Source organism: Pseudophryne corroboree, chromosome 3 (genome assembly GCF_028390025.1).
Source record: "Pseudophryne corroboree isolate aPseCor3 chromosome 3, aPseCor3.hap2, whole genome shotgun sequence".
NCBI lineage: Eukaryota > Metazoa > Chordata > Amphibia > Anura > Myobatrachidae > Pseudophryne > Pseudophryne corroboree.
The window spans coordinates 716,663,726-716,684,890 of record NC_086446.1 but is presented as its reverse complement, the minus strand read 5'-3'; the positions used below and the strand labels follow the sequence as shown (position 1 = coordinate 716,684,890).

Sequence of the window (21,165 nt, the reverse complement as noted above, 5' to 3'; positions counted from 1 at the left end):
AGTCACATGTAACGCATACACTGCATACACACGTAATGCACATACTCTCCGCATACACACATAATGCATACACATGCCAAAAACATACGTTGCATACACATACACTCCACATACACATATAATGCATACACACGCCAAATACATGTTGCATATACACACGTAATGCATACAGATATCAAATACACGTGTTGCATACACACATAATGCATACACACGCCAAATACATGTCACATACACAGGTAATGCATACACATATCAAATACACGTCACATACACATAATGCATACACATGCCAAATAAACACACGGCATACACACGCCACTAACATTACGATCAGTATGCAGCTGCAATTATATGGCAGTTTCATCAGAGGAATTATATACAGAAAGATGAGGCAGCAAATTCAGTAACAAACTGGATTGAGGGCCTAGGGCCTAATTCAAGGTTGATTGCAAAAAACATTTTCCTCTAATGGGCAAAACCGTATGCACTGAAGGTAGGGCAGATATAACATGTGCAGAGAGTTAGATTTGGGTGGGTTATATTGTTTCTGTGCAGGGTAAATACTGGCTGCTTTATTTTTATTTTTTTAAACAACCTTTGTTATTTTCAGACTAATAAGTAGAGATGTGCACTTGAAATTTTTCGGGTTTTGTGTTTTGGTTTTGGGTTCGGTTCCGCGGGCGTGTTTTGGGTTCGACCGCGTTTTGGCAAAACCTCACCGAATTTTTTTTGTCGGATTCGGGTTGTTTTGGATTTGGGTGTTTTTTTCAAAAAACACTAAAAAACAGCTTAAATCATAGAATTTGGGGGTCATTTTGATCCCAAAGTATTATTAACCTCAAAAACCATAATTTCCACTCATTTTCAGTCTATTCTGAACACCTCACACCTCACAATATTATTTTTAGTCCTAAAATTTGCACCGAGGTCGCTGGATGACTAAGCTAAGCGACCCTAGTGGCCGACACAAACACCTGGCCCATCTAGGAGTGGCACTGCAGTGTCACGCAGGATGGCCCTTCCAAAAAACACTCCCCAAACAGCACATGACGCAAAGAAGAAAAAAAGAGGCGCAATGAGGTAGCTGTGTGAGTAAGATAAGCGACCCTAGTGGCCGACACAAACACCTGGCCCATCTAGGAGTGGCACTGCAGTGTCACGCAGGATGGCCCTTCCAAAAAACACTCCCCAAACAGCACATGACGCAAAGAAGAAAAAAAGAGGCGCAATGAGGTAGCTGTGTGAGTAAGCTAAGCGACCCTAGTGGCCGACACAAACACCTGGCCCATCTAGGAGTGGCACTGCAGTGTCACGCAGGATGGCCCTTCTAAAAAACACTCCCCAAACAGCACATGACGCAAAGAAGAAAAAAAGAGGCGCAATGAGGTAGCTGTGTGAGTAAGATAAGCGACCCTAGTGGCCGACACAAACACCTGGCCCATCTAGGAGTGGCACTGCAGTGTCACGCAGGATGGCCCTTCCAAAAAACACTCCCCAAACAGCACATGACGCAAAGAAGAAAAAAAGAGGCGCAATGAGGTAGCTGTGTGAGTAAGATAAGCGACCCTAGTGGCCGACACAAACACCTGGCCCATCTAGGAGTGGCACTGCAGTGTCACGCAGGATGGCCCTTTCAAAAAACACTCCCCAAACAGCACATGACGCAAAGAAGAAAAAAAGAGGCGCAATGAGGTAGCTGTGTGAGTAAGCTAAGCGACCCTAGTGGCCGACACAAACACCTGGCCCATCTAGGAGTGGCACTGCAGTGTCACGCAGGATGGCCCTTCCAAAAAACACTCCCCAAACAGCACATGACGCAAAGAAGAAAAAAAGAGGCGCAATGAGGTAGCTGTGTGAGTAAGATAAGCGACCCTAGTGGCCGACACAAACACCTGGCCCATCTAGGAGTGGCACTGCAGTGTCACGCAGGATGGCCCTTCCAAAAAACACTCCCCAAACAGCACATGACGCAAAGAAGAAAAAAAGAGGCGCAATGAGGTAGCTGTGTGAGTAAGCTAGGCGACCCTAGTGGCCGACACAAACACCTGGCCCATCTAGGAGTGGCACTGCAGTGTCACGCAGGATGGCCCTTCCAAAAAACACTCCCCAAACAGCACATGACGCAAAGAAGAAAAAAAGAGGCGCAATGAGGTAGCTGTGTGAGTAAGCTAAGCGACCCTAGTGGCCGACACAAACACCTGGCCCATCTAGGAGTGGCACTGCAGTGTCACGCAGGATGGCCCTTCCAAAAAACACTCCCCAAACAGCACATGACGCAAAGAAGAAAAAAAGAGGCGCAATGAGGTAGCTGTGTGAGTAAGATAAGCGACCCTAGTGGCCGACACAAACACCTGGCCCATCTAGGAGTGGCACTGCAGTGTCACGCAGGATGGCCCTTCCAAAAAACACTCCCCAAACAGCACATGACGCAAAGAAGAAAAAAAGAGGCGCAATGAGGTAGCTGTGTGAGTAAGCTAAGCGACCCTAGTGGCCGACACAAACACCTGGCCCATCTAGGAGTGGCACTGCATTGTCACGCAGGATGGCCCTTCCAAAAAACACTCCCCAAACAGCACATGACGCAAAGAAGAAAAAAAGAGGCGCAATGAGGTAGCTGTGTGAGTAAGATAAGCGCCCCTAGTGGCCGACACAAACACCTGGCCCATCTAGGAGTGGCACTGCAGTGTCACGCAGGATGGCCCTTCCAAAAAACACTCCCCAAACAGCACATGACGCAAAGAAGAAAAAAAGAGGCGCAATGAGGTAGCTGTGTGAGTAAGCTAAGCGACCCTAGTGGCCGACACAAACACCTGGCCCATCTAGGAGTGGCACTGCAGTGTCACGCAGGATGGCCCTTCCAAAAAACACTCCCCAAACAGCACATGACGCAAAGAAGAAAAAAAGAGGCGCAATGAGGTAGCTGTGTGAGTAAGCTAAGCAACCCTAGTGGCCGACACAAACACCTGGCCCATCTAGGAGTGGCACTGCAGTGTCACGCAGGATGGCCCTTCCAAAAAACACTCCCCAAACAGCACATGATGCAAAGAAGAAAAAATGAGGCGCAGTGAGGTAGCTGTGTGAGTAAGCTAAGCGACCCTAGTGGCCGACACAAACACCTGGCCCATCTAGGAGTGTCACTGCAGTGTCACGCAGGATGGCCCTTCCAAAAAACACTCCCCAAACAGCACATGACGCAAAGAAGAAAAAAAGGCGCAATGAGGTAGCTGTGTGAGTAAGATAAGCGACCCTAGTGGCCGACACAAACACCTGGCCCATCTAGGAGTGGCACTGCAGTGTCACGCAGGATGGCCCTTCCAAAAAACACTCCCCAAACAGCACATGACGCAAAGAAAAATGAAAGAAAAAAGAGGTGCAAGATGGAATTGTCCTTGGGCCCTCCCACCCACCCTTATGTTGTATAAACAGGACATGCACACTTTAACCAACCCATCATTTCAGTGACAGGGTCTGCCACACGACTGTGACTGAAATGACGGGTTGGTTTGGACCCCCACCAAAAAAGAAGCAATTAATCTCTCCTAGCACAAACTGGCTCTACAGAGGCAAGATGTCCACCTCATCATCATCCTCCGATATATCACCGTGTACATCCCGCTCCTCACAGATTATCAATTCGTCCCCACTGGAATCCACCATCTCAGCTCCCTGTGTACTTTGTGGAGGCAATTGCTGCTGGTCAATGTCTCCACGGAGGAATTGATTATAATTCATTTTAATGAACATCATCTTCTCCACATTTTCTGGAAGTAACCTCGTACGCCGATTGCTGACAAGGTGAGCGGCGGCACTAAACACTCTTTCGGAGTACACACTTGTGGGAGGGCATCTTAGGTAGAATAAAGCCAGTTTGTGCAAGGGCCTCCAAATTGCCTCTTTTTCCTGCCAGTATACGTACGGACTGTCTGACGTGCCTACTTGGATGCGGTCACTCATATAATCCTCCACCATTCTTTCAATGGGGAGAGAATCATATGCAGTGACAGTAGACGACATGTCCGTAATCGTTGTCAGGTACTTCAGTCCGGACCAGATGTCAGCATCAGCAGTCGCTCCAGACTGCCCTGCATCACCGCCAGCGGGTGGGCTCGGAATTCTGAGCCTTTTCCTCGCACCCCCAGTTGCGGGAGAATGTGAAGGAGGAGATGTTGACAGGTCGCGTTCCGCTTGACTTGACAATTTTGTCACCAGCAGGTCTTTGAACCCCAGCAGACTTGTATCTGCCGGAAAGAGAGATCCAAGGTAGGTTTTAAATCTAGGATCGAGCACGGTGGCCAAAATGTAGTGCTCTGATTTCAACAGATTGACCACCCGTGAATCCTTGTTAAGCGAATTAAGGGCTCCATCCACAAGTCCCACATGCCTAGCGGAATCGCTCCCTTTTAGCTCCTCCTTCAAAGCCTCCAGCTTCTTCTGCAAAAGCCTGATGAGGGGAATGACCTGACTCAGGCTGGCAGTGTCTGAACTGACTTCACGTGTGGCAAGTTCAAAAGGTTGCAGAACCTTGCACAACGTTGAAATCATTCTCCACTGCGCTTGAGACAGGTACATTCCACCTCCTATATCGTGCTCAATTGTATAGGCTTGAATGGCCTTTTGCTGCTCCTCCAACCTCTGAAGCATATAGAGGGTTGAATTCCACCTCGTTACCACTTCTTGCTTCAGATGATGGCAGGGCAGGTTCAGGCGTTTTTGGTGGTGCTCCAGTCTTCTGTACTTGGTGCCTGTACGCCGAAAGTGTCCCGCAATTCTTCTGGCCACCGACAGCATCTCTTGCACGCCCCTGTCGTTTTTAAAAAAATTCTGCACCACCAAATTCAAGGTATGTGCAAAACATGGGACGTGCTGGAATTTGCCCATATTTAATGCACACACAATATTGCTGGCGTTGTCCGATGCCACAAATCCACAGGAGAGTCCAATTGGGGTAAGCCATTCCGCGATGATCTTCCTCAGTTGCCGTAAGAGGTTTTCAGCTGTGTGCGTATTCTGGAAACCGGTGATACAAAGCGTAGCCTGCCTAGGAAAGAGTTGGCGTTTGCGAGATGCTGCTACTGGTGCCGCCGCTGCTGTTCTTGCGGCGGGAGTCCATACATCTACCCAGTGGGCTGTCACAGTCATATAGTCCTGACCCTGCCCTGCTCCACTTGTCCACATGTCCGTGGTTAAGTGGACATTGGGTACAACTGCATTTTTTAGGACACTGGTGAGTCTTTTTCTGACGTCCGTGTACATTCTCGGTATCGCCTGCCTAGAGAAGTGGAACCTAGATGGTATTTGGTAACGGGGGCACACTACCTCAAGAAATTGTCTAGTTCCCTGTGAACTAACGGCGGATACCGGACGCACGTCTAACACCAACATAGTTGTCAAGGCCTCAGTTATCCGCTTTGCAACAGGATGACTGCTGTGATATTTCATCTTCCTCGCAAAGGACTGTTGGACAGTCAATTGCTTGGTGGAAGTAGTAAAAGTGGGCTTACGACTTCCCCTCTGGGATGACCATCGACTCCCAGCAGCAACAACAGCAGCGCCAGCAGCAGTAGGCGTTACACGCAAGGATGCATCGGAGGAATCCCAGGCAGGAGAGGACTCGTCAGAATTGCCAGTGACATGGCCTGCAGGACTATTGGCATTCCTGGGGAAGGAGGAAATTGACACTGAGGGAGTTGGTGGGGTGGTTTGCGTGAGCTTGGTTACAAGAGGAAGGGATTTACTGGTCAGTGGACTGCTTCCGCTGTCGCCCAAAGTTTTTGAACTTGTCACTGACTTATTATGAATGCGCTGCAGGTGACGTATAAGGGAGGATGTTCCGAGGTGGTTAACGTCCTTACCCCTACTTATTACAGCTTGACAAAGGCAACACACGGCTTGACAAATGTTGTCCGCATTTCTGGTGAAATACTTCCACACCGAAGAGCTGATTTTATGGGTATTTTCACCAGGCATGTCAACGGCCCTATTCCTCCCACGGACAACAGGTGTCTCCCCGGGTGCCTGACTTAAACAAACCACCTCACCATCAGAATCCTCCTTGTCAATTTCCTCCCCAGCGCCAGCAACACCCATATCCTCCTCATCCTGGTGTACTTCAACACTGACATCTTCTATCTGACTATCAGGAACTGGACTGCGGGTGCTCCTTCCAGCACTTGCAGGGGGCGTGCAAATGGTGGAAGGCGCATGCTCTTCACGTCCAGTGTTGGGAAGGTCAGGCATCGCAACCGACACAATTGGACTCTCCTTGTGGATTTGGGATTTCGAAGAACGCACAGTTCTTTGCGGTGCTTTTGCCAGCTTGAGTCTTTTCATTTTTCTAGCGAGAGGCTGAGTGCTTCCATCCTCATGTGAAGCTGAACCACTAGCCATGAACATAGGCCAGGGCCTCAGCCGTTCCTTGCCACTCCGTGTGGTAAATGGCATATTGGCAAGTTTACACTTCTCCGACGACAATTTTATTTTAGATTTTGGAGTCCTTTTTTTAACTGATATTTGGTGTTTTGGATTTTACATGCTCTGTACTGTGACATTGGGCATCGGCCTTGGCAGACGACGTTGCTGGCATTTCATCGTCTCGGCCATGACTAGTGGCAGCAGCTTCAGCACGAGGTGGAAGTGGATCTTGATCTTTCCCTAATTTTGGAACCTCAACATTTTTGTTCTCCATATTTTAATAGGCACAACTAAAAGGCACCTCAGGTAAACAATGGAGATGGATGGATACTAGTATACTTATGGATGGACCAGCGACTGCCGACACAGAGGTAGCTACAGCCGTGGACTACCGTACTGTGTCTGCTGCTAATATAGACTGGATGATAATGAGATGAAATTAATATATATATATATATATATATATATATATAATATCACTAGTACTGCAGCCGGACAGGTATATATATTTATTATGTAATGACTGATGACGGACCTGCTGGACACTGTCAGCTCAGCAGCACCGCAGACTGCTACAGTAAGCTACTATAGTAGTATGTATCAAGAAGAAAGAGAAAAAAAAAAACTACGGGTAGGTGGTATACAATTATGGATGGACCAGCGACTGCCGACACAGAGGTAGCTACAGCCGTGGACTACCGTACTGTGTCTGCTGCTAATATAGACTGGATGATAATGAGATGAAATCAATATATATATATATATATATATATAATATCACTAGTACTGCAGCCGGACAGGTATATATATTTATTATGTAATGACTGATGACGGACCTGCTGGACACTGTCAGCTCAGCAGCACCGCAGACTGCTACAGTAAGCTACTATAGTAGTATGTATCAAGAAGAAAGAGAAAAAAAAAAAACCACGGGTAGGTGGTATACAATTATGGATGGACCAGCGACTGCTGACACAGAGGTAGCTACAGCCGTGGACTACCGTACTGTGTCTGCTGCTAATATAGACTGGATGATAATGAGATGAAATCAATATATATATATATATATAATATCACTAGTACTGCAGCCGGACAGGTATATATATTTATTATGTAATGACTGATGACGGACCTGCTGGACACTGTCAGCTCAGCAGCACCGCAGACTGCTACAGTAAGCTACTATAGTAGTATGTATCCAGAAGAAAGAGAAAATAAAAAACCACGGGTAGGTGGTATACAATTATGGATGGACCAGCGACTGCCGACACAGAGGTAGCTACAGCCGTGGACTACCGTACTGTGTCTGCTGCTAATATAGACTGGATGATAATGAGATGAAATCAATATATATATATATATATATATATAATATCACTAGTACTGCAGCCGGACAGGTATATATATTTATTATGTAATGACTGATGACGGACCTGCTGGACACTGTCAGCTCAGCAGCACCGCAGACTGCTACAGTAAGCTACTATAGTAGCATGTATCAAGAAGAAAGAAAAAAAAAAACACGGGTAGGTGCGGTATACATATACAATTATATATATATTATATACAATTATATATATATATATATATATTAAACTGGTGGTGATTAATTAAACTGGTGGTCAGGTCACTGGTCACACTATCAGCAACTTGCAAGTAGTACTCCTAAGCAGACAATCACAATATATACTGGTGGTCAGTGTGGTCACAATGGCAGTGTGGCACTCTGGCAGCAGAGTGCCAGCAAAAGTGTGCACTGTACGTTAAAATATGTACTCCTGCTCTCAGACTCTAACTGCTCCCCACTGTCAGTGTCTCCCCCACAAGTCAGATATACAGTCACACTATCTATCACTTCAGCAAGTAGTAGTACTCCTCCTAATGCTCCCCAAAATTACTAAAGTAAATAATACTGTGTCTCTCTCTGCTCTAGTCTCACTCTCTATAAACGGAGAGGACGCCAGCCACGTCCTCTCCCTATCAATCTCAATGCACGTGTGAAAATGGCGGCAACGCGCGGCTCCTTATATAGAATCCGAGTCTCGCGATAGAATCCGAGCCTCGCGAGAATCCGACAGCGGGATGATGACGTTCGGGCGCGCTCGGGTTAACCGAGCAAGGCGGGAAGATCCGAGTCGCTCGGCCCCGTGTAAAAAAAAATGAAGTTCGGGCGGGTTCGGATTCCGAGGAACCGAACCCGCTCATCTCTACTAATAAGCAGCACAAATAGATACAAAAGTACAAAAATGCCATAAGAAGTGTGAGCAAATAACATCACAGAGCTGTTATCCAGAGACCCAGCAAAGATCAAAACTTGTCACATAAGTAACAGTACCGTGCAAACAGATATGATGGTAATCAAAGACATAAAATACAATTAGCGTCAGAACAAAAAGAGAAATTCAGAAAGAAAGAGAAGAAAAGAGAAGAAGCAAAATGAACAACATTCACAGTTGAAATGATGAACAACCAGAGGAAAACAAACCCATAAACATACACATAAAGAACAATCGAATAATCCAATTACATCAGATGAAAACAGAACCAGACTCGCGGGCATTCCCGATACATATCAAATATCAAGTGACAGAAACTCAATACAGAAAGAATAGGGCCACAAATTTAACAATCGTATACATGAAAGTGGGTAGGGCATTTCATGAAAATACACTGCGAGCATAGAATAGGTGGGTTCAGTAGAGTAACAGGAGGCATGAAACCAAAAATCAGAGGGATAGTTCAACTTGCCTACAGAGAAACCATTCTGTATGCTCGAATAGTTTATACATTTTCGTTTACACCTCCTTGGGTAACTGGGTAATGAAAATATTCCATTTACTATGAAACCATACCACACCTTTTTATATATCCGTAATCGTAGATTTCCGATCAAAATATAGGAGTCGCAATAAATAATCTTTCACCATTTGCAATTTAGGAGGGGATCTAGAGGTCCATTGAATGAGGATAGCCTTTTTTGCTACCATCACAACAGTGGTAGGATGATTCGTTTAGACAGCCCTAATTCACAATAATCAAAGTTAGCACAAAGTAGTGCTAGTGGATCAGGGGAAATACGTAAGGAAAACATCCTATTAATATATTGCAATATTTTACCCCCCAAAATACGGATTTTACCGCATTCCCAGAAATTATGATGCAGTGTGGCGTTGGAGGCTCGACATTTGGGGCAGTGGACTGATTCAGTAATGGTCATGTGGCGCCTCTGACTTTGAGCGATATAGGCTCGATGGATCACCTTTACATGTACCTCCTGGAGTAAGGCAGACGAAAGAAACTTAAGGGTGGATTCATAATGAGTAAAAATGGGGTCCGGATCGGCATGGGTGGGCAGTATAGGTTTCCAAGCCTCCACTGTGTTGACCCATATAGATTTCGGGTTGCTACATTGTAAATCAACCGTAAGCATTTTAGTCTTATAGATAAGAGTGGCTGATAAACGCAATAAAGTAAGAATTTTATCAGTGGGTGGATGATTTAGGGGCATCACCGTTCTTAATGAAGACACAAAACGCCTAGCCTGGAGGTACATGTAAAAATGAGTATTGGGTATATCAAACTTTTCCCGAAGTTCGTGAAAAGAAAGTATGTGCCCACCAGAGTCAAATATGTCCTTCACAGCTAAAATCCCCTTGGAGGACCAATCCCAAAACCTATTATTGTCAATCCCAGCCGGGAAGGCAGGGTTGCCCCAGAAAGTGATATATGGTGGTTGCAATGGATCTCTCTTGAAATATTTATGAAGAGTGTGCCAAGTATTATACGTGTCCTGAAACAATACATTGGATAACAATCCCTTAGACCAGTGGTTCCCAAACTTTTTTGAATCACAGCACCCTAGAGTATCAGAATTTTTTTCACGGCACCCCTAAGCCAATAGTTTCTTATTGAAAAATTTAGAAAGAAATATTAAATTAAGTCAATTGTATTTATATGTCATCCTTAGGGTAACTTATGTGGTGAGGGACAAGATTTGCTTCTGATTGTCAATATATTTTATGATTGGCAGCCATTAACACTGGCTTTGCTTTTTACATCGACCATGCAGAATTTGAATTGGTTCTGGACCACCAACCCAAGGCACCCCTACAAGTGTCCCGAGGCACCCCAGGATGCCACGGCACACAGTTTGGGAACCACTGCCTTAGGCAATTTAGATCTATGTACATGCAACAAGGCGCAGGGAGAATATGGAGCAAACAATTCTAATTACAATAAAAGGTTAGTGTAGGAGTTTCCACCATGACACCAATCAATGTAATCGAAAAATACGGCCTTAGAGAAAACAGCTAAATCATGGACACCCAAACCACCATAGCGCAAGGTCGACGTAACTTTTCAGGGAAATCCGTGATTTTTTCCCCCTTCCACAAAAATTTGGTAAACAACTGAGAACAGAGATGCAAGTCGGCCCTAGAGAGTGTTCGTGGTATCATCTGTAATAGATAGGAGATCTTCGGGAAGACAATACTCTTTATGACCGCAGAACAACCCAATAATTTAAGAGGCAACAGCATCCAATTTTCCAAGGAAGTACGCAGTCTTTGGAGCAAGGGGGTATAATTAGCATGATACAGAGTACTAAGTGTTGGGGTTATATGAATACCCAGATATTTGATGGAAGACTTAGGTGGTTGAAAAGATGCATCCTGGAATTCTTGCAAGGCATCATGGGAAGCAGATCCCAATGGTAAAGCCTCAGATTTTTCAAAATTAATTTTGTAGCCGGAAAATGAGCCAAAATCCGAGAGGGCCTCCACCACAGAAAGAACCGAGCGGGCAGGGTCAGAAAGGAAAGCAGCATGTCATCTGCAAACAATGCCAGCTTTGATTCATACGAGCCCACTCGAATCCATGTGAAAGAGGCCCTGTCTCATAATGTGATGGCTAATGGCAGTAATGTGATAGCTAATGGCTCCAATGCTAAGGCAAAAAGAGGTGGGGATAGGGGGCATCCCTGACAGGTCCCCCGTTGTATAGGGAAAGGGGAGGCTAGAAATCCATTGCACGCTATCTGTGTCAAAGAATTTGTATAAAATGTAGATATAATGCGAGTGAAGTCCTCCGGGAACCCAAATCGCATAGGAGTCTCTATAAGATGATCCCAAATTACAAGATCAAAAGCCTTTTTGGCATCTGATGACAACAGAAAGGCGTCATCTGGGTTACCAGAGGACTCCAGCCATTGTTGGATCGTAAACACCTTGTGCAAATTAACCACTGAGTGCCTACCCCATATAAACCCCGTTTGATCGGAATGTATTACTGAGGGGAGAATTAATTTAAGTCTCTCAGCCATGATTTTAGTCAAAATCTTATAGTCTGTATTTAACAGGAATATAGGGCGGTATGAACCTGGAAGTTCCCGGTCTCTGTCCGGTTTAGGGAGAACTTTTAAAATGGCCATGTTGAAATGGAGTGGAAGGGTATGGGAGGAAATAATAGTGTTATAAACCTGTAATAGAGGATCCTGAATGTTAGGGAGTAAGAGTCTGTAGTATTCCCCCGGGAGACTGTCTGGCCCAGGTGCCTTGCAAGGCTTAAGTGATTTAACAACTGAAGACAGTTCTTCCAAAGTAATTGGGGCCGTCAGTTCTGTTGCCTGGGATAAGGAAATCTGCGGAAGAGCAGAGTTAACCCAAAAATCACTTTTTTTAATCATAATCAGTCTGGCCATCTGAATACAGAGAAATATAAAAATCTCGGAAGCTGTCGATAATGTGTTTACCCGAAGTCATTCGGGTGGGATCCGGTCTCTAGGTCGACAAGACATAGGTCGACAGTGTGTAGGTCGACATGGTTTCTAGGTCTACATGTACTAGGTCGACATGACAAGGTCGAGATGAGTTTTTAAAAAATATTATAATTTTTTTTACTTTTTCATACTTTTCTTGTAAAGTCACAAAATAATTAGCTATAGATTTAGAGTGCTTTGCCATATATGAGATAACTTCACCTCTTATCACTGCCTTAGACGCCTGCTAGAATAGTATCGGGTCCTGCTGCGCATGGCTCTCATTATCTTGAAAATAAGACATCCAGGCCGCATCCACCATATTTGCGAAATGTCAGGGACAAGAAGGATTTGGTTTGGATCCGCACAGGAAAATTATAGAAATAATGAACATAGATTTATACAAAGATTGTAGAAAACTGTTCAAGAAACCAACAATAACGAGCTAAATGGTCCTTAATAGGGGTATCTCAAAATTATTAGGTGGTTGATGGTGCTCCCAGAGTCAGTAATAGTCGTACAGGGAAAAGAACAAAGAAAGACTCTGTGTTGGGGCACGCTTTGAAATTTACAATGAATTTATTAAGACTTAACTTTTAATACAATAAAGTATAAAATAAAGAGAGAATTTGATACCAGAAAATGTTCAAAAATACACAAATATGCATATAATAGTAAACATAATAAATAGAATACACATACAGAAATAGGGTTGTACCAGTGAATTGGAAAAAGAATTCCTATATCGTTAGTTAACAGAGTCACTAATGAAAAATAGGTTACACTGATAAAGAGTATGGGGCACCTGTGGTGAAAAAATATGAGTAAAGAGCAAATAATATGCCTTAACTGATCTCAGAGATGAAGAGTACCATACAAGACCATACACATATAATCTCAGTGGTGATAATTAAGGGTAGGTACAGAATTAATGATCTAATGAAACCAAAATAATAGGCAAAAGAAAGAGTATAATTATTAATTGAAAAAGTCAATTAACAGAGGTATAACCCCTGGTAAGAACTCTGTTTGCTATAGAAAAGATCCTGGAGGAAAAAAGTAAAAGAAAAAAGAAATTTATTATATTAGCTAATTGGTATTCATGGCCAAATAATTATCTTGCCTGAAAGAGTATCATAGAGTTGAATACAATTCTATATAATGTAGAGGATATGAATAAATAACACAAATGTGGGTATGGGAAGTTCAGAAATTGCTCTAACACTTCTACTGTTTGTAATCGAAGGTTCCTTTTTTACTGCACCTGATATTCCCAAATGGTCACCCAATAGGGTACTAATCAGGCTTACCAACGCTTAGCTTCCAAGATCGGATGAGATTGGGTGTTTCCGCTGGAATGTGGCAGTAATTGAAACGATTGACACAAATGAGGGGGTGTAATTAAGGAGCAATAAGAGTACTTCTGCTGTCCAGTTGGTAGCGCAGATTCTCTGTTGCTACAAGCATTGCAGAGAGTGGTCTCGCATCTGGATGAGAGGGTACTGAGAAATAGATGAGGTAGAAAAAGAATAGGGAGGGGGCCCCACCTTCTGCTGTCCACTGTCTTATAGAATTATAGCGGACAATGGATGAGAGAGGTAGGTAAGGCTCACCTATTGAAAATAAAAGAAAGAAAAAAGGGGGGAGGTCACAGGTAAATTGAAAACCCAAAAGTATGATGGGCTAGTGAAATTTAGGTCAAGTTACTAATGTACCTAGGACATTTTTCTTTTCTTTTTTGACAGACAAAAAAAGGTCAAATAGACTGCCTCATAATCATTGAGAGGTGTCAGAATGTCTAGAGTAATCAGGTACTCATAAAATAAAATACAGACTAACATAAGGAAAAAAAATAATAATTTTTTGGGCAGGTAATAGGAGGTCCAGTTATGCTGGATAAAAAATGCTGAAAAACCCCATTGTTTTAAAGCAGAAAAAAGGGAAGGGGAGTTTAGGGATCAAAACATTTTTCAGACAGAGTAAAGCAAAAAATTACAGCTATATCAGGTTAAATAGCACAATAATAGAATGTCCCTAATGGGCACATACAATACCAGGGGATACCAAGGTGATCTGAACTATGGAAAGTTCAGCATCACTATACACAGACGGACCGTTTCACCAGGGTGGCTTGTTCACTGTGACTGTGACTATATAAACGGCAGTATCTCCTCAGGCCCTGTCACAGTGAACAAGCCACCCTGGTGAAACGGTCCATCTGTGTATAGTGATGCTGAACTTTCCATAGTTCAGATCACCTTGGTATCCCCTGGTATTGTATGTGCCCATTAGGGACATTCTATTATTGTGCTATTTAACCTGATATAGCTGTAATTTTTTGCTTTACTCTGTTTGAAAATTTTTTTGATCCCTAAACTCCCCTTCCCTTTTTTCTGCTTTAAAACAATGGGATTTTTCAGCATTTTTTATCCAGCATAACTGGACCTCCTATTACCTGCCCAAAAAATTATTATTTTTTTTCCTTATGTTAGTCTGTATTTTATTTTATGAGTACCTGATTACTCTAGACATTCTGACACCTCTCAATGATTATGAGGCAGTCTATTTGACCTTTTTTTGTCTGTCAAAAAAGAAAAGAAAAATGTCCTAGGTACATTAGTAACTTGACCTAAATTTCACTAGCCCATCATACTTTTGGGTTTTCAATTTACCTGTGACCTCCCCCCTTTTTTCTTTCTTTTCTTTTCAATAGGTGAGCCTTACCTACCTCTCTCATCCATTGTCCGCTATAATTCTATAAGACAGTGGACAGCAGAAGGTGGGGCCCCCTCCCTATTCTTTTTCTACCTCATCTATTTCTCAGTACCCTCTCATCCAGATGCGAGACCACTCTCTGCAATGCTTGTAGCAACAGAGAATCTGCGCTACCAACTGGACAGCAGAAGTACTCTTATTGCTCCTTAATTACACCCCCTCATTTGTGTCAATCGTTTCAATTACTGCCATATTCCAGCGGAAACACCCAATCTCATCCGATCTTGGAAGCTAAGCGTTGGTAAGCCTGATTAGTACCCTATTGGGTGACCATTTGGGAATATCAGGTGCAGTAAAAAAGGAACCTTCGATTACAAACAGTAGAAGTGTTAGAGCAATTTCTGAACTTCCCATACCCACATTTGTGTTATTTATTCATATCCTCTACATTATATAGAATTGTATTCAACTCTATGATACTCTTTCAGGCAAGATAATTATTTGGCCATGAATACCAATTAGCTAATATAATAAATTTCTTTTTTCTTTTACTTTTTTCCTCCAGGATCTTTTCTATAGCAAACAGAGTTCTTACCAGGGGTTATACCTCTGTTAATTGACTTTTTCAATTAATAATTATACTCTTTCTTTTGCCTATTATTTTGGTTTCATTAGATCATTAATTCTGTACCTACCCTTAATTATCACCACTGAGATTATATGTGTATGGTCTTGTATGGTACTCTTCATCTCTGAGATCAGTTAAGGCATATTATTTGCTCTTTACTCATATTTTTTCACCACAGGTGCCCCAAACTCTTTATCAGTGTAACCTATTTTTCATTAGTGACTCTGTTAACTAACGATATAGGAATTCTTTTTCCAATTCACTGGTACAACCCTATTTCTGTATGTGTATTCTATTTATTATGTTTACTATTATATGCATATTTTGTGTATTTTTGAACATTTTCTGGTATCAAATTCTCTCTTTATTTTATACTTTATTGTATTAAAAGTTAAGTCTTAATAAATTAATTGTAAATTTCAAAGCGTGCCCCAACACAGAGTCTTTCTTTGTTCTTTTCCCTGTACGAAATGTCAAGGACGTAAGCAAGTAGGTGGGAAATCGCCATTGGCGGTGGTCATCACGGTCCAGGGTGGAAGAAAGAGAGAACCACACTAAGGCATGGTCCGATACACAGATTGGCTCAATGCCTGAATCAATGAGACGGGGCAACAGATATGTGGCTAGCAACAGGTAGTCTATACGTGAGAGCGTGCCATGCGCAGCAGACTGACACGTTCACGATGAAGCAGGTGGTGTACTCTCCAAACATCAGAAATTTGAAGTTGGCGCATTATAAAGGGAATATCTAATTTAGGGGGGGTGTAGTGCTTCCTCGGTGGAGTAAGTCTGTCCATAGTTACAGAGGAGAACAGATTAAAATCACCGCCCACAATCAGGTTAAGGTGGGTACACATGGAGAGATCCGTGTTTAAAATCTAAGCAATCTGACTAAATTGCTTAGATTTTAAGCACGGATCTGTCGTGTGTATTCCCCCAGCGACGCATCGCTGTCGCCGGTGCTAGATTGAGCCAGCATGCACAATATAGCTGGTCGCTCACTTCAGCGATGTGTGAAGCGAGCGGCCCCCCGTGTCCCCCCCCCCCCCCCCCTCGCTCAGCACACATTGCGCTGTGCTGAGCGGGGGGAGAGATGTGTGCTGAGTGGTCTGTGTTAAGATCGCTCAGCACACATCTCTCCCGTCAGTACTGGCCGTTAGAGGAAGCATGACCAGTCAATCTAGCTATCAAGCGTCTAAAAAACAGTTTAGAATATGTATTAGGAGCATAGGTATTGCATATCACATACTGTATGGAATGTATGGACACCACCACTAAAACAAATTGACCTTCCGGGTCAGCATATGAAGAGTGAAGAACATGAGGTATATTTCTGTTCAGGAGAATCACCACACCCCTCGCCTTAGAATTATACGAGGCTGGGGCCAAAACAATCTTATTATACATTGCAAGTGTAGCCGTTTCAGGAGGAGTGAGGTGTGTCTCCTGAAGTAACACAACATCAATCTTCAATTTCTTAACCTAAATTAGAACCCTTTTACATTTTACCGGGGAATTAATCCCGCCCACGTTCCAGGAACATATTTTAAGATATAAAAAATCTGAGACCTGGGCGATTGATCTAACATAAACATAGAAGGAGATCGAAGTAGCAAATACATCCTCAAGTCCTCTCTCTGTGGTGAACAAAATGGACAGAAACATCATCGCATAAGAATAAAAAAAGAAAAGAGAAAAGGAGACATGAGAAAACAGTAAAAAAAAAGTAAACTAAGCGAGCGACCGCATGCAGGGCATGGCCGGTCTCGCAGAGCAAGCACAAACATTATGCTAACCAGGAAACGCGTCTTCCAGTGTGGAAACCCAAAGCTAGGGTTGGGTCAACCACAAATCACAAAAACAATAAATAATCAATAAGGCGCATACGGAGCCCCTGGCCTGCCCTGACTATCCCATGCAGGCAATAAACCCCAGAAGGCCCCACAATATCTCAGATGAAAAATTCAGTGCACATTGTATCGGCTAGTAGCACTATGGCATGAGAAGTGTATAGAAAATAACAGTAACAGTCATATTAAATATGAGGGGTTACGCACAGTGATATACATTACGTGGCAGAGTAGGCAAGGCAGCAATGGACAGTTGAGGTAACATCAAAAAGAAAAACCGGTATGGTAAAAGTCAGTAGTGGGAGTGCCATCACAATGTGGAGAGTGCAGGTGATATCACTTAAATGTCATCATCATTCTCTGCGTCCTGACGATCAATACGGGTGTCACCCCTGCGTTCCTGGATGAAATCTATCGGGTCTTCCGCCGTAGTAAAGTCAATGGAAGAGGAGCCATTAAATATACGAAGTCTGGCCGGATATAACTTATGTCCCTCTTTAATAAGCCGGGAGCAGATTAATGAGAAGGCTTTCCGGGCCTGGGTGACTTCCACCAAATAATCCTGAAAGAGCAGCAATTTAGTTTGAGTGTCTTCCCAGCATAAGTCACTGTTACGACCCGAAGCCGACCAGATGCCGTCCTTGTGGGGGTAGTTCAGACATTGAAAAATGACCACACGTGGGCGTGAGGAGTTTCGGTCTCTTACCGGGCCCACCCAATGTGCCCGTTCAATCACAAGATCCGTCTCTGACTCTATACCCAAAAGTGTAGGCAAGGTAACCTTCAAACAATGGTACAACGCTGACCCTTTAGCAGTTTCAGGAATGCCCAGTATTCGCAGGATGTTGCGATCTATTCTCAAGATCGTCTAATTTATTCCATATCTGTTAGCTGTCTTTTTGATAACTTTTAGTCAGGGATTTTAAAGTATGGATATCTTGAATATTCACCCCCACTCTATTTTCCAAGGTAGTTTCCAGCTGTTTGACTTGTACTTGAACTTGCTGTATTGCCAGTGCGAATTGGGCTGCTTGTGCTAGTAAATAGGGCTGCATAGTGTCTTTAATAGCCTGCACCATTATATAGTATGTGATAGGAGCCTCATCAGAGGCAGGAGGAGGCTGAATAGGCTGTGCTGGTGAGCTGTCAGTGGACTCAGTGGGAGAGTGGTAGCCAGGAAGCACTGCACACAGAGAGGGAGACGGAGAGACTCCAGGAGCAGGCTTCTCTGCTGCAACAGCAGTGTGCAGTGCCTGCAATGATTCAGCAGCGGTGGCCATCTTGGAATCCCGGCGCTTGTCAGCCCAGGATTTATTCTTGTTTGCAGGCATGCTTGGGCCAAAATAGCGCTCCATACAGCACTGGGAGGGGTGCAGGGCACTTCAGGGGGACACTGCAAGGTGTCTGGACGCCGCAAGCGGCGATTGGAAGCGGGTATAGCGGCGGCAGCATCGTAGCTCCGTATCTCACCTCCTCCTCACATCAGCGCTGCTTTATTTTTACACTGCAATTTAGATTTCAGTTTGAACACACACCACCCAAATCTAACTCTCTGCACGTTATATCTGCCCCACCTGCAATGCAGCATGGTTTTGCTCGCAGCCCCCACCTGTCATAGCATGATTGACATGCTGCAGCATTTGGAGGCAGCACTTGGCACCAATTTTCAAAACAGGAGCGTATTGCCCACTTTAAAGGCATGACGACGGATGCAGGGTTGACGCAGAATTCCTTGACCCGGGCTTCAGCTTACACAGGCTGACCAGTGCGTAAAAGTATTGCAAATTGCAACCTCAGACGCAGCAATCCTACGGATGCCTCTTGCAGTGCTGCATTTGAATTTTATTTACACAGAATTGCAAAGCTACTTCCTTGCGGTTGTGAAATTCCGTGCAATCATGAATGCCTAACTATTGCCTGTGTACTGAGGGCCTACCTCAATACACTCATACACAGGCAAACAAAGCCTTGCAGATTACAGCAGAAATGGGTATACCAAGATGACACCAAGAACACAACAGAAGCACAATCATTTGGAAAGAGGAAGTTTTGGAGAGTGACTTAATCTAGGAAGAAGCAAGTTAAAAAAGTTAAACACTTTTTGCTTTGTAGGAGCTGACGGCACCCAAGGTAAATATTATGAAATGGTATAGATACAGTCATATCATGACCAGTAAATTGATCATTATTTTTATCAGATATCTACATTGTGGAGTCAGTGACACTAAGGGGGTCATACAGGCTCGGTCGCATCAGCGGGCCGCAGCGCAGTTTGACGATGGCAGCAAACTGCGCATGTGCAGCGGCTGCGTGGCCACACACATTGCAGTCGCATCCCTGATGGATGCGACCTCAGTGTGGGCATTTGTGAGGCAGTGCCGCGGCATTGGGGGGGGGCATGTTGGCTGCATGACGTCACACGCAGCCGCTCAGGGGAAAAAAATGGCGGCTGACTACCTGACAGCGCAGCCAGGAGTCAACCTTAGTTCCGATGTTTCTGCAATTAGATTACGGACGCATCGGGAGGCGGTGCGTCACACATACTGGGCGGGCTTGCCCTGTGCGTATGCAGCGATCTGCGTTCATCTCTGAATAAATCTGTAACAGGAAGCTCAGATACCAATATGGCTTCAGACACCGGAGTACGGCAGACAATGAACCCACATCGTCCTCCAAAGGGAAAGGTATAGGGCCATTTAATAGAACTATTGAGTATGACTGCAGAGGGATTGCTAACATGGCGGGAAATCTGTTGGAAGCAATCAAATAAAAGCTTATTGTTTCCCAATGATCTGGTTCAGTGACTTCATGAGTTACTGTCCCAGAAGGCAAGGTATCCATGAACAATTCCATATCTATAGGAGCTTGCTTAGACTTCAGTTCTACGTGGTTGTCCAGTGCTAAAGTGATATCCATAACATTTCCACCAACACTAGAATCTAGCACAGCTGAGCTGGCTATCTAATGAGTCCCAGAAGAAGGTCCTTGGTACCTGCAAACTCATTTGTTTAATATCTGATGGTGCTATTGTTCTAGAGATCTATAGCTGAAATTAAATAATCCAGATCTATCAATATATCACTTTCCTAATTTGCATATGAAGAAAATCTCTAGATTGTAAATGTTTATAAGAAGGGCCTTCTCTAGCCTCTGTCAACTGTATATGGACTTTCTTTGTCAGTCTCATACATTTGTGTTCTTTTTCTGTATATCATTTGTTATACAGACTGTGCAACACTGCAGATTTTTTATGGGGCCTAAGATGTAGACAGCATTGATTATAATGATACAACCGACAGTATGTATCTACAATGGACCCGATTGGATTTAAAGGTGTAGGTGAAAGCTGTGCAGTAGTTTTTTGTAAACATTAGTCACTGTGGCAGGATTTAGGAAGAATGTTAGTGTTGTCTCTTGCTGCCATTGATGATTTTTGATTCTGGCCTACCATGGCAACCACAGTCACATGCCACATGACAGACTAGAGTCCCTATGAGCTCTTTCCGAAATATGAAAGCCCCCTGTGCTATCACGTGACATGCTGTGAGCCTGTGCCTGTGTAGCAATCTGACTTTGTCTATGTCTGAAAACCATCTTTGATTGACATCCAGAGAGACTTTGAAAATTAGATAAAGATTTGTAAGAGTATAGAAAAGCAACACAGATGCGTGCTTAACTTGCTGTTTAAAGAAACAAAACCTGTATAGGATTGATACTTTAAGTCATGGGTCATTCCGCGTCAAATCAGCACACTGATTTTACTTCACCAGCTTAGAATTTGATCAACTTTGGTATATGGGGAG

General features: G+C 43.8%; 1 protein-coding gene and 2 pseudogenes across 4 annotated transcripts in view; 2 read left to right on the top strand and 1 right to left on the bottom strand.

The window, feature by feature from the left end:
- The window catches only part of CTBP2 (C-terminal binding protein 2), a 222,945-nt gene that overhangs the window by 102,945 nt on the left and 98,835 nt on the right, over positions 1-21,165 (top strand). The gene's annotated exons all lie outside the window — the stretch shown is intronic.
- On the bottom strand, positions 13,422-13,540 carry LOC134890893 (5S ribosomal RNA; annotated as a pseudogene).
- LOC134887798 (5S ribosomal RNA) lies at positions 15,125-15,243 on the top strand (annotated as a pseudogene).